At 43.6% G+C, this 17,951-nt stretch overlaps 1 protein-coding gene across 1 annotated transcript in view; it reads left to right on the top strand.

The window, feature by feature from the left end:
• Window positions 1-17,951, top strand: part of dgki (diacylglycerol kinase, iota) — a 68,831-nt gene that overhangs the window by 27,191 nt on the left and 23,689 nt on the right. The gene's annotated exons all lie outside the window — the stretch shown is intronic.

Genomic DNA, 17,951 nt, shown 5'->3' with positions numbered 1-17,951 from the left:
TGAATCGGAGGACACATGACTCGATGAGACAAGATCGAAATTGGGGAGAAAAGGGGGTCAAAAATACAATAAAACAGAGAGAGAGCGAGTGGAAGAGAGAGAGAGAGAGAGAGAGAGAGAGGAAGGGGGTAGAGTGACAGAAAGTACAAAGGAGAGATGAGTGAGGGAAAGAGGGAAAAGTAGAGGGAGCGAGAGAGGTGAGGAGGAGATGACAGGGGAGTGACAGTAGAGAAGGAATGATCGACGGTGATGAAAGAGAGAGAGAAGAGACAGGAGGGGAAAGAGAAAGAGAGTGGTCAGAGAAGAGAGATGCAGAGTGGGTGAGGAGAGCACTGGTGATAACAGTTTTTTATTTGTTATTTATTTCACCTTTATTTAACCAGGTAAACCAGTTGAGAACAGGTTCTCATTTACAACTGCGACCTGGCCAAGATAAAGCAAAGCAGTGCAATAAAAACAACACAGAGTTACATATGGGGTAAAAAAACATAAAGTCAAAAATACAACAGAAAATATATATACAGTGTGTGCAAATGTAGCAAGTTATGGAGGTAAGGAAATAAATAGGCTATAGTGCAGAATAATTACAATAGTATTAACACTGGAATGCTAGATGTGCAAGAGATTATGTGCAAATAGAGATACTGGGGTGCAAAAGAGCAAAATAAATAACAATATAGGGATGAGGTAGTTGGGTGGGCTAATTTCAGATGGGCTGTGTACAGGTGCAGTGATCGGTAAGGTGCTCTGACAACTGATGCTTAAAGTTATTGAGGGAGATAAGAGTCTCCAGCTTCAGAGATTTTTGCAATTCGTTCCAGTCATTGGCAGCAGAGAACTGGAAGGAATGGCGGCCAAAGGAGGTGTTGGCTTTGGGAATGACCAGTGAGATATACCTGCTGGAGCGCAGACTACGGGTGGGTGCTGCTATGGTGACCAATGAGCTAAGATAAGGCGGGGATTTGCCTAGCAGTGATTTATAGATGGCCTGGAGCCAGTGGGTTTGACGACGAACATGTAGTGAGGACCAGCCAACAAGAGCGTACAGGTCACAGTGGTGGGTAGTGTATGGGGCTTTGGAGACAAAACGGATGGCACTGTGATAGACTACATCCAATTTGCTGAGTAGAGTGTTGGAGGCTATTTTGTAAATGACATCGCCGAAGTCAAGGATCGGTAGGATAGTCAGTTTTACGAGGGCATGTTTGGCAGCATGAGTGAAGGAGGCTTTGTTGCGAAATAGGAAGCCGATTCTAGATTTAACTTTGGATTGGAGATTCTTTATGTGAGTCTGGAAGTTGAGTTTACAGTCTAACCAGACACCTAGGTATTTGTAGTTGTCCACATACTCTAGGTCAGACCCGTCGAGAGTGGTGATTCTAGTCGGGTGGGCGGGTGCCAGCAGCGTTCGATTGAAAAGCATGCATTTAGTTTTACTAGTGTTTAAGAGCAGTTGGAGGCTACTGAAGGATTGTTGTATGGCATTGAAGCTCGTTTGGAGGTTTGTTAACACAGTGTCCAATGAAGGGCCAGATGTATACAAAATGGTGTTATGCTGAGGTCTATATTTCAAATTTCAAATTTCAAGTTTTATTAGTTGTATGTATTTTGTTAGAGGGACACAGAGAGCAGCAGTAGAGTGGAGTTACTATAGTGTATTGGCTTTGACATTATCTGACATTACCTAGTACCTCTAACATTACCTTTAAAGGCCCAGTGCAGTCACAATTCAGTTTTTCCTGTGTTTTAAATCATTACCATCATTATCGTTTGACCTGTGTCATTGCCAACAAAGTATTGAGAAACTTTTGTTATTGACCAAATACTTATTTTCCACCATAATTTGCAAATAAATTCATTAAAAATCCTACAATGTGATCTTCTGGATTTTTTTTTCTCATTTTGTCTGTCATAGTTGACGTGTACCTATGATTAAAATTACAGGCCTCTCTCATCTTTTTAAGTGGGTGAACTTGCACAATTGGTGGCTGACTAAATACTTTTTTCCCCCACTGTATATGGACACTCAATCATTACGGTATTTTTTATTGGTAAATTTACAAACATATATAATGATAAATAGACTTGAAACTTGTATCTCATTATGGTGTATGGTGAAATAAGTATAGCCAGTTATAATTGTAATGGCTTAGCTGATAATAACAAAAGAAGAACAATATTTACATGGCTCAAAGAGAAGGAATATAATATCTATTGTTTACAGGAAACTCATTCAACAATTCTAGATGAAGTTGCGTGGAAAAAGGAATGGGGGGGCTAAATGTTCTTCTCCCATGGGCAAAGAAATTCAAAAGGGGTGATGATATTAATTAATAGTAATTTCGATCCGAATGTGCAAATTGTCCAAATAGATACGCAAGGTAGATGGATTATTTTAAACATGTTATTGGACAATAAACAGATATGGCTCATTAACATTTACGGACCAAATAATGATGATCCACACTTCTTTGACAATATATATAATAAATTATCAACCCTGCAAGCAATTCAAGACAATATTATTATGGTGGGGGATTATAATACTGTTTTAAATAGCTCAATGGACCGTAATGGAAATCACACCACAAACAATCACCCACATGCTCTTAAGGAAATCGTGAATGTCATGGATACATTAGAACTAGTAGATATATGGAGGCTTAAATATCCTGATCTAGTGAGATATACATGGCGGAGACTCAATCAAGCTAGTCGTCTTGACTTCTTTCTTATCTCATTCTCGTTGGCACCAAAAGTTTAAAAAGTGTTGATAGGGGACAGAATGCGGTCGGACCATCATATAATTGGCATATACATTACTCTTACTGAATTTCCACGTGGGCGAGGATATTGGACATTTAATCAAAGCCTATTGGATGATAATTTATTTTTAACAAGGACAAAGGAATTTATAACTGACTTTTTCCAACATAACATAGGTACAGCAAATCCCCTTATTGTATGGGACACCTTTAAATGTGCCTTTAGAGGCCATGCAATTCAGTACTCATCTCGAAAACAAAAGCAATTTAGGTCAAAAGAGTTTATACTAACAAAGGAAATAGAAAGTCTAACAGAACAGATAGATGGCAATAAAAACTGTAACATAGAGGCTCAGAATAAATTAGAGGAAAAACAAAAAGAAATGGAGAAACTTATTCAAGAAAGATCAAGTGTAATATATTATAAAAATAAAGCAAACTGGATGGAATATGGGGAAAAATGCACCAAATTATTTTTTAATCTTCAACATAGGAATGCTACCAAAAAGAATTTAATGAAACTGGTTACAATTGACGGAGTAACCCATGATTCACCAAATTATATTTTGAAGGAGGAAACAAAGTACTTTAAGCATATGTTTTTTGTTTCAGTCGCCTCCATCTCCTCTAACTGAAGCTAATTGTAGAGATTTGTTTTCTATTGATAATGTAAAATTAACAGCCATACAGAAAGACTCATGTGAAGGTAAAATTACAGAGGAGGAACTTCTGGATGCAATGAAAGACTTTAAGTCTGGGAAAACTCCAGGGTTGGATGGCATACCAGTTGAGGTATACCAAACCTTTTTTGATATACTAAGAGGACCGTTATTAGCATGTTTTAACCACTCCTATGTAAATGGTAGATTTTCTGACACTCAAGAAGAAGGTCTGATCTCATTATTACTGAAACAGGATACAAGTGGAAAATATAAAGATACAGTCCATTAAATGAATTGGAGGCCCCTTACACTTCAGTGTTGTGATGCAAAAATTCTAGCAAAATGTATAGCGCATATAATTAAAAAGGTATTGTCGGATATTATTCATTCTAATCAGACAGGTTTTTTACATGGAAGATACATTGGAGATAATATAAGGCAAGTACTGGAAACAATAGAACACTATGAAAAATCTGGGAAGCCAGGCCTACTATTCATAGCAGACTTCGAAAAGGCATTTGATAAAGTATGACTGGGGTTTATATATAAATGCCTGGAGCATTTCAATTTTGGTGAATCTCTTATAAAATGGGTCAAAATCATGAATAGTAACCCTAGGTGTAAAATAGTAAATAATGGCTATTTCTCAGAAAGTTTTAAACTGTCAAGAGGAGTGAAACAAGGTTGTCCACTATCGGCATATCTATTTATTGTGGCCATCGAGATGTTAGCTATTAAAATCAGATCCAACAATAATATCAGGGGATTAGAAATCCAGGGCTTAAAAACAAAGGTGTCATTGTACGCTGATGATTCATGTTTTCTTTTAAATCCACAACTAAAATCACTCCACAGCCTCATAGAGGATCTATATACATTTTCTAACCTCTCTGGAATACAACCAAATTATGACAAATGTACTATATTACAATTTTTACATTACCATGTAGTTTACCAATAAAATGGTCTGATGGTGATGTGGATATATTCGGAATACATATCCCAAAGGAAATAAAAGATCTCACTTCAATAAATTATAATAGAAAGTTAGCAAAAATAGATAAGATCTTGCTACCATGGAAAGGTAAATACCTGTCAATTTGTGGAAAAATCACCCTGATTAACTCTTTAGTATTATCCCAGTTTACCTATTTGCTTATGGTCTTGCCTACGCCTAGCGAACTGTTTTTTAAATAATATGAGAAAAAAATATTCAATTTTATTTGGAACGGCAAGCCAGACAAAATTAAACGGGCCTATTTATATAATGAATATGAATTCGGAGGACAGAAATTATTAAATATTAAAGCATTAGACCTATCACTAAAAGCTTCAGTCATACAAAAGTTATACTTAAATCCGAACTGGTTCTCTAGCAAATTAGTAAGATTGTCTCACCCAATGTTCAAGAATGGCCTTTTTCCCTTTATTCAGATTACACTTTCAGTTATTTGAAAAGGAAATCATCTCCCAGATATCACTATTTCTAAAACAAGCCATAGAAAGTTGGTTGCAATTTCTATTTAATCCTCCAGAAACGACAGAACAAATAATGCAACAAATATTGTGGTTAAACTCAAATATACTAATTGACAAAAAACATATGGAAATGTCTGCTCTACCCAAAATTACAACCAAATAATTGCAGCCTTACCACAAAAATGGAAGAGGAAAGTGGAAGGGGAGAAAGTAAGGAACTTGTCTGTCGGCCTTGCATTAAAGAACATAATTGGTTAAGGAAAACTGTGATAAATAAAAAAGTATATCAGTTTCATTTAAGGACCAAAGGATTGACAGCCGTCCCATATATGCAAAATAGTTGGGAAGAGATTTTTGACGTACCGATCCCATGGCATAGTGTTTATGAACTGATACGCAAAACGACACCGGATTCAAAACTTTGAATCTTTCAATTTAAATTATTATATACAATTCTTGCTACCAATAGAATGTTATTTATATGGGGGATACAATCTTCCCAGCTCTGCAGATTTTGCTGCGAAGAGACAGAATCATTAGATCATTTGTTTTGGTACTGTCCATTTGTAGCTTGTTTTTGGACACAGGTCCAGGAATGGTTAAAGGATTGCAATATTTACCTGGATCTAACCCTGCAGATAGCACTACTGAGTGATCTGAAAAGTCATAGTCAATCGATCAATAACAAAATAATACTATTAGCAAAAATGTTTATTTTAAATTCACAATCTGTAGAAACAATGAGAATAGAAAGGTTCAGAACTTTTGTAAGACATCACAGTACAGTTGAAATATATATGGCAAATAGAAATCCTATATGGATGGTGTTAAAAGATAGATGGGAGGTGGTGAATGGAATTGAAGGATGGGACTAATAACAACTAACAACAAACAATAACAAGATAACTAATAATGTAGGCACGCTGTGTCCATAATAAGCTTTTGTGAAGGAGCACAGTTAGAAAGATATGGCATATAAAAGCAAACCGGATGGACTTCATGAAAATGATCGGAGAGGTTGAGAGTAGAAGAAGTTCAGGAGAAAGAACAAACAAAATGTAATTATTGTAAAATTGACTGTGTCCATAAAATGTAGATAGTAAGTATAAGCTGGAAGTAGAGGCCTAAGCATTGTTGTTCACTAGTTTACTCCAAGTAGGGAAAGGGTGGCGGGGTTGGAAAGTAATAAAGGGGAATATATATATATATTTTTTAAAGGATATGTATGTGTATGTACAGTGGGGAAAAAAAGTATTTAGTCAGCCACCAATTGTGCAAGTTCTCCCACTTAAAAAGATGAGAGAGGCCTGTAATTTTCATTAATGGTACACGTCAACTATGACAGACAAAATGAGGAAAAAAAATCCAGAAAATCACATTGTAGGATTTTTAATGAATTTATTTGCAAATTATGGTGGAAAATACGTATTTGGTCAACAACAAAAGTTTCTCAATACTTTGTTATATACCCTTTGTTGGCAATGACACAGGTAAAATGTTTTCTGTAAGTCTTCACAAGGTTTTCACACACTGTTGCTGGTATTTTGGCCCATTCCGCCATGCAGATCTCCTCTAGAGCAGTGATGTTTTGGGGCTGTCGCTGGGCAACACGGACTTTCAACTCCCTCCAAAGATTTTCTATGGGGTTGAGATCTGGAGACTGGCTAGGCCACTCCAGGACCTTGAAATGCTTCTTACGAAGCCACTCCTTCGTTGCCTGGGCGGTGTGTTTGGGATCATTGTCATGCTGAAAGACCCAGCCACGTTTCATCTTCAATGCCCTTGCTGATGGAAGGAGGTTTTCACTCAAAATCTCACGATACATGGCCCCATTCATTCTTTCCTTTACACGGATCAGTCGTCCTGGTCCCTTTGCAGAAAAACAGCCCCAAAGCATGATGTTTCCACCCCCATGCTTCACAGTAGGTATGGTGTTCTTTGGATGCAACTCAGCATTCGTTGTCCTCCAAACACGACGAGTTGAGTTTTTACCAAAAAGTTCTATTTTGGTTTCATCTGACCATATGACATTCTCCCAATCCTCTTCTGGATCATCCAAATGCACTCTAGCAAACTTCAGACGGGCCTGGACATGTACTGGCTTAAGCAGGGGGACACGTCTGGCACTGCAGGATTTGAGTCCCTGGCGGCGTAGTGTGTTACTGATGGTAGGCGTTGTTACTTTGGTCCCAGCTCTCTGCAGGTCATTCACTAGGTCCCCCCGTGTGGTTCTGGGATTTTTGCTCACCGTTCTTGTGATCATTTTGACCCCACGGGGTAAGATCTTGATCCCCAGATCGAGGGAGATTATCAGTGGTCTTGTATGTCTTCCATTTCCTAATAATTGCTCCCACAGTTGATTTCTTCAAACCAAGCTGCTTACCTATTGCAGATTCAGTCTTCCCAGCCTGGTGCAGGTCTACAATTTTGTTTCTGGTGTCCTTTGACAGCTCTTTGGTCTTGGCCATAGTGGAGTTTGGAGTGTGACTGTTTGAGGTTGTGGACAGGTGTCTTTTATACTGATAACAAGTTCAAACAGGTGCCATTAATACAGGTAACGAGTGGAGGACAGAGGAGCCTCTTAAAGAAGAAGTTACAGGTCTGTGAGAGCCAGAAATCTTGCTTGTTTGTAGGTGACCAAATACTTATTTTCCACCATAATTTGCAAATAAATTCATAAAAAATCCTACAATGTGATTTTCTGGATTTTTTTCTCTCAATTTGTCTGTCATAGGTGACGTGTACCTATGATGAAAATTACAGGCCTCTCTAATCTTTTTAAGTGGGAGAACTTGCACAATTGGTGGCTGACTAAATACTTTTTTCCCCCACTGTATATATATATATATATATATATATATATATATATATATATATATATATATATATATATATATATATAACATGGGGGATTGGAAGTGATGCAGACAATTACATTGATGGAAGTTACAATCTATCTGCAATATTAAGCTGCTCTACCACCCCCCCAAAAAAAAAAAAAAAAGATTATCTTAGGTCTGAGTATTTTTCACAGAGTAGTAGTTAATGCAGCACTGTCTCTGCCTCTCCCTGTCCTCTCTGGGCAGCCAGGTTTGCCTTTGACGACCGGTCTCTATAGCCAGACTGTGCTCACTGAGTCTGTACCTAGTCATTGTTTTCCTCAGTTTTCTATCAGTCACAGTGGTCAGATAGTCTGCCACCATGTTTAGAGCCAAATAGCATTGAAGTTTACTTTGATTTTTTGTGGTGTCTTTCCAATAGGTGATATATTTTTCTGAGTGCTGTCCTGAGTCTCTATGAGGTTGGTTTTGGTTAGTGAACTGAGCCTCAGAACCAGCTGGCTGAGGGGACTCTTCTCTTGTTTCATCTCTTGACATAGTAGAGCTGTGTGATGGAATGTTTTGGGGTCACTTGTTTTTAGATGCTTGTAAAATTTGATGGCTCTTTTTTCTATTCGAATAAGGAGGGGGTATTGGCCCAATTCTGCTCTACATGCGTTATTCTGAGTTTTTCTTTGCACTTGCAATACAGTCTTGCAAAACTCTGCATGCAGTATTTCGATTGGATGTTTGTCCCATTTGGTAAATTCATTATTAGAGAGCGGACTCCATACTTCGCTGCCATATAGAGCAATTTGTTCTATAACTGATTGGAAAATTTTGAGCCAGATTCTAATTGGAATTTCGATTTTAATATTCCTTTTAATGGCATAGAATGCTCTTCTTGCTTTGTCTCTCAGCTCATTCACAGCCATGTGAAAGCTACCTGTGTTGCTGATATTTAGTCCTAGATATGTGTACTTTTTGGTGTGTTCTAATAGAACTGTGTCCAAATAGAATTTATATTTGTCATCCTGATTTCCGGACCTTTTTTGGAATATCATTATATTCGTTTTTTTTTAGATTAACGGTCAGGGCCCAGGTCTGACAGAATCTGTGCAGATGATCTAGATGCTGCTGTAACCCCTCCTTAGAGGGAGACAGTAGCACCAGGTCATCTGCGTACGGCAGATACTTGATTTCAGTGTTGTGTAGGGTGAGACCAGGTGCTGCCGATTCTTCTAATGTTTTTGCCAATTCATTAATGTAGATGTTAAATAGTGTTAGACTTATTGGGCAGCCCTGTTTCACTCCACGTCCCTGAGAGAAGAAGTCTGTTTGCTTGTTGTTAATCGCACATTTGTTTTGAGTGTACATTGATTTAATAACATCATATGTTTTCCCTCCAATACCACTTTCTATTAGTTTGTAAAAAATACATTCGTGCCAAATTGAATCAAATGCTTTCTTGAAGTCTACAAAACACGAGTAGATTTTGCCTTTGTTTTGGTTTACTTGTTTGTTAATTAGAGTGTGGAGGGTGTAAATGTGGTCTGTTGTACGATAATTTTTTACAAATCCAATCTGGCTTTTGCTTAGGACGTTGAGTTCATCAAGTAAATTATGTAGTTTATGTTTATGATACTGCAGAGAATCTTCCCCAAGTTGCTGTTAACACAAATTCCTCTGTAATTATTTGGGTCAAATTTGTCTCCATTTTTATAAATTGGTGTGATCAATCCTTGGTTCCAAATATCGGGAAAATACCTGCAGTTAGGATAATATTGAAGAGTTTGAGTATAGCCAATTTGAATTTGTGGTCTGTATATTTGATAATTTCATTTAAAATACCATCAGCACCACAGGCCTTTTTGGGTTGGAGAGTGCAAAGTTTTTCCAATAATTATTGTTCTGTAATTGGGGTATCCACAGGATTCTGATAGTCTTTGAGTGCTGATTCAAGGATTTGTAATTTTTCTTGTATATCTTGTTGTTCTGGGCTCTTTGTTATATTGCTGTAGAGGTTTGCAAAGTGATTTCTCCACATATCCCCATTTTGGATAGCCAATTCCTCATTATGAGGTTTGTTTAATTTCTTCCAATTCTCCCAGAAGTGGTTTGATTCTATGGATTCCTCAATCACATCCAGCTGATTTCTAATGTGCTGTTCTTTTTTTGTTCTTAGGGTGTGTTTGTATTGCTTCAGTGTCTCCCCATATTGAAGGCATATATTTTTGTTGTCTGGGTCTCTGTGTTTTTGATTAGATATATTTCTCAATGACTTTCTTAGATTTTTGCAATCATTATCAAACCATTTTTCATTATCTATTCTTTTTGGTTTGCTCTTATGTTTCTTAAGATTAGCCTTAAAATTCTTAAAATGTATTCTTAAAATTAGCCAAGGTGGCTAATTTGTCAAATATAAAGTTTATGTTCCAAACTGCCAAATTTACACCTTCATTGCTGTAGGAGAATGTTAAGGCTAAAAAGTTGTCCAGGAGAGATTGTATTTTTTGGCTACTAATTGATTTTTGGTAGATTTCTGTACTCTTTGCGCTCCATCTATAGGTCTGTTTAGTACCATATAATTTATTGGGCCGTGATGCTTCATGGTTGGGTTCTGCTCTTCTCAGATACACTGTGATTTTACTGTGGTCTGAGAGAGGTGTTAGTGGGCTGACTGTGAAGGCTCTGAGAGACTCTGGGTTGAGGTCGGTGATGAAGTAGTCTACAGTACTGCTGCCAAGGAATGAGCTGTACGTGTACCTACCAAAAGAGTCCCCTCTTAGCCTACCATTGACTATGTACAAACCCAGTGTTCGACAGAGATTCAGGAGCTGTACTCCATTTTTGTTTTTCACTTTGTCATCGTTGGGGGGGTGTGTGGGGAGGGAAAGGTTGTTGCTTCCCGGTAGGTGTTTGTCCCCATGACTGTTAATAGTGTCTAGTTCTTCTGCTGTTCTAGCATTCAGGTCTCCACAGACCAGCACATTGCCTTGGGCCTGAAAGTGACTAATCTCCCCCTCTAGAATGGAGAAACTCCCAAGTGGCGCAGTGGCCTAAGGCACTGCGTCGCAGTGCTAGCTGTGCCACTAGAGATCCTGGTTCGAATCCAGGCTCTGTCATAGCCGGCCGTGACCGGGAGACCCATGGGGAGGCGCACAATTGGCCCAGCGTCATCCAGGGTAGGGGAGGGAATTGCTGGCAGGGATGTAGCTCAGTTGGTAGAGCATGGCGTTTGGGTTGTGGGTTCGATAAAATAAATAATGTATGCACTCACTAACTGTAAGTCGCTCTGGATAAGAGCGTCTGCTAAATGACTAAAATGTAAGTAGGGTGCCTCTGAGCGGGGAATGTATGTGGCACAGGGGAATATGTTTTTATCTGTTAAGATAGCCTTGTTGATTTTTAGCCAGATAAAGAATTCTCCTGTTTTGATCAATTCGATTGAATTAGTTAGTTCAGATTTATTCCATATTAGCATTCCCCCTGAGTCTCTGCCCTGTGTGATTCCTTTTAATTTGGTGGATGGTACGATTATCTCCCTATAACCTAGTGGGCAGCCAGTGGAAACATCACCTCTGCACCATGTTTCCTGTAGTACTACAATATCAACATCATCAATTTCTTTAAGGAAGTCTGGGTTTCTGCTCTTTAGCCCAAAAGCAGAGGACTTCAATCCTTGTAAATTCCAACATGCAACGTAAAAAGACTTCATAACAGTTTTTTCTTTACCTTCAAAATGAGATAAACACTCACAATCCAACAATAACTATTAAAATATGATTTTTCAATTAAGGTAAACTCTTATTATGCAAATGTGATTTGTTTATCATTTAAGATAGTATTTGTGTCATGCCACTTGGGTGGATGTAGTGTGAGGATGGTGGAGTTATTGTGCTCATCTTACCATGACCCTCGGCCTATCACATGTGAGCATAGTAGATTCAGCATTTGTTTGATGTCACTCATTTCGTTGGTGGGAGCTGGGCCAGTCACAGCTTGTCCATAGCTCTATCTGCCGGGCTGTGGCTCCTCCAAGTGTGGGTCTGCGGTGGGGGGGAGGGGGGTGTTAGGCCTCGTCTGGGTGGGTCTGAAGCTGGGCTGGGGTGGTCTGTGCTGCGCTGGATGTGGTGGGCATTGAGGTTGGTGGTGCTGTGGCCGTGGCTGTGGGGTCCAGGGTGCTGTTCCGGGGTGTTGTCTCTGTGATCTCGGGGGGGTGGAGATTGCTCCGCTGTTCCTGGGTGGAGAGGTCGGGATGCGGTTTAAAGCGACGTCCTTGAGAGTCTTAGCAAGGGTGGGGACTGTCTCCCTGTACAGGTGAACATGGTCATAGAGACAGTCCAGATCGAGGGTGGGATGGTGGGCCAGGTGTACATTGGGTCGCAGGGCACAGTCCGGGAGAGGCTGGCGTTTATTCTTTGGATTGTGGCAGGGTGGAAGTCCTTCCTCTGTAGAAGGGTTGACACCACAATCCTTGAGTTGGGGAAGATTGAAGAGGCCTTCTCAATCACTCCCCGTAGTGAAGTCGCCACCCTCTCCTGCTGAGCACGCAGGTCGTTGCTTCCGGTGTGTATGATTATGTGGCTTGGAGACCCGAGCTGGGCCTTATCAAGCAGCGCCATGGCACTCTGCGTTGTTGGGCACCACACCTTTCTCGTTTTGTGTTTAGGGAAAAGTTTATTCTCCTGAACAAACTTCCCATTTGAGTCCATCAACAGGACAATCTCAGCCAGTGTTTCTTCTGGACTGGAGGGGGTAGAGTTGGGGCTGCTGGGGTGTGGCTGGTCTGTGCCGGTGCCGCTGTCAGTGGGAGGCTGTTCTGGGGGCTGGGGGGAGGCATGCAGCTGGCAGGGCTGGGGAGGCCTGGCTGGTTGAGGTGGGCTCCACTGCTGTGTGAGGGCAGGTCATAGAGTTGTGATCTAGCTGCTCCTGCGGCCTGGCCTCTGTTCTCTTTCTCTCCTGCAGCTCCTCTCTTAGTGTGGTCAGCTCGTTATTACTGCTCTGCCTGTCTTTTTGGAGCTCTCTCTCCTCCTTTGTTAGATCAGCCAGCTCTCTCTTGAGTCCGTCTCTCTCTTGCTGAACTTCTTTCAGCTGTGTTGCAAGGCTGCTGTCCTGCTCTGTCCGCGCCTTGGTTAAGTGCTCCTCTAAGGTGTGTCTGAGCCTGCTCTGCACTGACAGGGTCGCTCTCCTCCTGGGGCGTGTCCTCCACTATGGTGGGAAGAGAGGTGCTGGATGTGCCTTTTTGGGTGGGGATAGTGGGGGTGAGGGTGGTGCTGGTGGAGTTTGTCTTGTGGGAGGGCATGTCACTGGTGGTGTCCTTCTCTCTCTCTCTGCTCTCTCCTTAATGGTCTGAAAGTCTGTTTCAAACAGCCTAAGGTTACCTTGCACCATGACAGTCCCAGTCTTGTAGAGGTTGATTGTTATCATGGTGCTGTCAGGGTCTCTCTCTCTCTCAATTCAATTCAATTTAAGGGCTTTATTGGCATGGGAAACGTATGTTAACATTGCCAAAGCAAGTGAAGTAGATAGTAAACAAAAGTGAAATAAACAATAAATATTAACAGTAAACATTACACTCAGAAGTTTCAAAAGAATAAAGACATTTCAAATGTCATATTATGTATATATACAGTGTTGTAACAATGTGCAAATAGGAAACAAGTACAAATGGGAAAATAAATAACATAAATATGGGTTGTATTTACAATGGTGTTTGTTCTTCATTGGTTGCCCTTTTCTTGTGGCAACAGGACACAAATCTTGCAGCTGTGATGGCACACTGTGGTTTTTCACCCAGTAGATAAGGGAGTTTATCAAAATTGGGTTTGTTTTCGAATTCTTTGTGGATCGCTGTAATCTGAGGGAAATATGTGTCTCTAATATGGTCATACATTTGGCAGGAGGTTAGGAAGTTGTCACGGATTCTGCCGAGGCTGCTCCTCCTCCTTGCTCGGGCAGGCTTCGGCGTTCGTCGTCCCCGGAGTACTAGCTACTGCCGTTCGATGTTATCGGTGTTTGTTTAGTTTTGTCTGTATTGTTTACACCTGTTCGTCATTATGTTAATTGTTTCCCTTATAATTACCCCTGTCTCTCATCTGTACTTTGTGTGTGATTGTTTTCCCCTTCACGGTTGTCTATTTTGGTGAGCGGGTTATTTCCTCCCTGCGTGGAGTTATTTTCTGTGTCCTTTTGGATCCTTTTCGTATTAAAAGTACGTATCCGAGAGTTCTGTGTCCTGCGCCTGACTTCGTTTACCGCATCTCACAGACAGTCGTGACAGAATCACACACCTTACCATGGAGTCAGCAGGAGCGACGGCACCGACTGGATCACTCGAGGAGCGCGTCCTACAACAGGCAGCGATGCTCCAAAATCTTGGTGCCGCTATGGATAACGTTATGAACACTTTGGGACGATGGGAGAGAGGAGGTTTGCCCACACCTCCTCCAACGATACCACCACCATCGGCTACTCCTATCGTCTCACATCCGGAGTCCAGTGGGATTCGGCTCTCGCTCCCGAGGGCTTATGATGGCACCGCAGCCGGGTGTCAGGGTTTCCTGCTCCAGGTGGAACTTTACCTGGCAACCATTCACCCGGCACCCTCGGGATACGAGAGCGTGTCCGCCCTCATCTCCTGTCTGTCCGGCAAGGCACTGGAGTGGGCCAACGCCGAGTGGGGAGGGATAGACGCCGCTACTGTGAACTATGCGGAGTTCACCCGCCGCTTCAGGGCAGTGTTCGATCATCCCCCGGAGGGGAAGGCGGCGGGTGAGCATCTATTCCACCTCAGACAGGGAAAGAGGAGCGCACAGGAATTCGCACTGGACTTCCGGACTCTGGCTGCCAATTCGGGATGGAATGAGAGGGCCCTCATCGACCACTACAGATGCAGCCTGAGGGAGGACATTCGTCGAGAGCTGGCCTGCAGGGACACCAACCTAAGCTTCGATCAGCTGGTGGACATGTCGATTCGCTTGGATACCCTGTTGGCTACCCGCGGACGTCCAGCGCTGGGGCCGTCCATTCCATCCCCCAGCACCTCCGAGCCGAGCCCTATGGAGCTCGGGGGTGCTGGTAGTAGGGAGGCCAGGAAGGAGGCTGTCCCCTGCACCAACTGTGGCCGCCGAGGACACACGGCGGTTCGGTGCTGGGGAGGGTCTCCTCGGATTCGAGGCAGCAGGCAGCGCACTGATGAGTCATTCCCGGTGAGTAAGGTCCCAACTCACCCAGAGCTCTCTGCTGTTCATATGTGTATCCAAGTGATGTTTCCAGAAGTTTCTTCTTACTCCCAGCATAAGGCGCTAGTCGATTCAGGCGCAGCTGGGAATTTTATCGATCGCCATTTCTCATATAAGTTAGGGATCCCTATATTACCAGTCGATGTGCCCTTCCCTATCCATGCCCTAGATAGCCGGCCTTTGGGTTCGGGATTGATTAGGGAGGTCACAGCGCCACTGAAGATGAAAACGCAGAAGGGTCATGAGGAGACTATACAGTTGTATTTAATTGACTCTCCTGCGTTTCCAGTGGTGTTGGGACTTCCCTGGTTAATATCTATCCCAACATTTCATGGCAACAGAGGGCTCTCAAGGGATGGTCTGATCAGTGTGTGTGGCGGTGTGTAGGTGTTTCCGTAGGGGCAACGACGGTGGAGAGTCCGAACCAAATGCCCACAATGCACATTCCTCCTGAGTATGCCGATTTGGCAATCGCCTTCTGTAAGAAGAAGGCGACTCAATTACCACCTCATCGACAGGGGGATTGTGCGATAGACCTCCAGGTTGGCACGGCGCTCCCTCGCAGCCATGTGTATCCTCTGTCTCAGGAGGAGACGGCTGCTATGGAGACATACGTCGCCGAATCCTTGAGACAGGGATACATACGGCCTTCCACTTCTCCTGTGTCCTCAAGTTTCTTTTTTGTGAAGAAGAAGGATGGGGGTTTACGCCTGTGTATTGATTACCGTGGTCTCAATCAGATCACTATTAAATACAGCTATCCTCTCCCTCTGATTGCTAGTATGACGGAGTCATTACACGGGGCGCGCTTCTTCACAAAATTGGATCTCAGGAGCGCTTACAACCTGGTGCGCATTCGGGAGGGAGATGAGTGGAAAACAGCCTTCAGTACCACCTCGGGTCACTATGAGTACCTCGTCATGCCATACGGTCTAATGAATGCTCCTTCAGTCTTCCAATCATTTGTAGACAAGATTTTCCGGGATTTGCATGGACAGGGGGTAGTGGTGTATATTGATGACATTCTGATATACTCCGCTACACGTACCGAGCATGTGTCCCTGGTACGTCGGGTGCTGGGTAGACTGTTGGAGCATGATCTGTATGTGAAGGCAGAGAAATGTCTGTTTTTCCAGGAGTCCATCTCCTTCCTGGGACACCGGTTGTCTGCGTCAGGGGTGGAGATGGAGATTGACCGCGTTTCAGCCGTGCGTAATTGGCAGACTCCAACTACAGTAAAGGAGGTGCAGCGGTTTTTGGGTTTTGCCAATTACTACCGGAGGTTTATCCGGGGTTTTGGACAGGTAGCGGCTCCCATTACCTCCCTGCTAAAGGGGGGCCCGGTGCGTTTGCAGTGGTCTGCTGAGGCGGACAGGGCGTTTAGTCATTTGAAGGACCTGTTCACCTCAGCTCTGGTGCTGGCACATCCGGATCCCTCTTTGGCGTTCCAAGTCGAGGTGGATGCGTCCGAGGCGGGGATCGGTGCTATACTGTCTCAGCGCTCGGGCACGCCTCCAAAACTCCGCCCCTGTGCTTTCTATTCTAAGAAGCTCAGTCAGGAGGAGCGCAATTATGACGTGGGGGACAGGGAGCTGCTAGCTGTGGTCCAGGCCCTGAAGGTGTGGAGACATTGGCTTGAGGGGGCTAACCACCCTTTTCTCATTCTGACTGACCATCGTAACCTGGAGTACATCCGGGCAGCGAAGAGACTGAACCCTCGTCAGGCTAGGTGGGCCATGTTTCTGGCCCGGTTTGTCTTTAAGATCACGTATATCCCCGGGTCACAGAACGTTAAGGCAGACGCCCTGTCCCGACGATATGACACAGAGGAGAGGTCCATTGAGCCCACTCCCATACTACCGGAGTCTTGTCTCGTGGCACCGGTGGTGTGGGAGGTCGACATGGAAATCGAGCGGGCGTTACGTACAGACCCTTCTCCCCCAGAGTGTCCAGAGGGACGGAGGTACGTGCCGCTCGAGGTCCGTGACCGACTGATTTATTGGGCTCACACGTCACCCTCCTCTGGTCATCCTGGTATTGGTCGGACGGTGCACTGTCTTAGCGGGAAGTACTGGTGGCCCACCTTAGCTAAGGACGTGAGAGTTTACGTTTCTTCCTGCTCGGTGTGCGCCCAGTGTAAGGCGCCTAGACACCTGCCCAGGGGGAAGTTACAACCTCTCCCCGTTCCACAACGGCCGTGGTCTCACCTGTCGGTGGATTTTGTCACGGACCTTCCCCCCTCCCAGGGGAATACCACGATCTTGGTCGTTGTGGATCGGTTTTCTAAGGCCTGCCGTCTCATCCCTATGCCAGGTCATCCTACAGCCCTACAAACGGCCGAAGCCCTGTTTACTCACGTTTTCTGGCCCTACGGGGTGCCTGAGGATATAGTGTCTGATCGGGGTCCCCAGTTCACCTCTAGAGTGTGGAGGGCGTTCATGGAACGTTTGGGGGTCTCGATCAGCCTTACCTCGGGTTTTCACCCTGAGAGTAATGGGCAGGTGGAGAGAGTAAACCAAGATGTGGGTAGGTTTCTGAGGTCCTACTGCCAGGACCGGCAGGAGGAGTGGTCGGGGTATATTCCCTGGGCAGAGATAGCCCAAAACTCACTCCGCCACTCCTCCACTAATCTCACTCCTTTCCAGTGTGTGTTGGGCTATCAGCCGGTTCTGGCACCCTGGCATCAGAGCCAGATTGAGCCTCCTGCGGTGGATGAATGGTTTCGGCGCTCGGAGGAGACATGGAACGCTGCGCACGTCCATCTGCAGCGGGCCATCAGACGGCAAAAGGCGAGCGCCGATCGCCACCGCAGTGAGGGTCCGGTTTATGCACCGGGAGATCGGGTCTGGCTCTCGACCAGAAACCTGCCCCTTCACCTGCCCTGCCGGAAGCTGGGCCGGTGGTTTGTGGGGCCATTTAAAGTCCTGAGGAGATTGAACAAGGTATGTTATAGGTTACAGCTGCCTGTTAATTATCGCATTA

This window comes from Coregonus lavaretus (genome assembly GCF_964263955.1).
Source record: "Coregonus lavaretus genome assembly, chromosome: 13".
Classification (NCBI taxonomy): Eukaryota; Metazoa; Chordata; class Actinopteri; order Salmoniformes; family Salmonidae; genus Coregonus; species Coregonus lavaretus.
The sequence above is the reverse complement of the archived record's forward strand: the minus strand, read 5'-3'. Positions and strand labels throughout refer to the sequence as shown.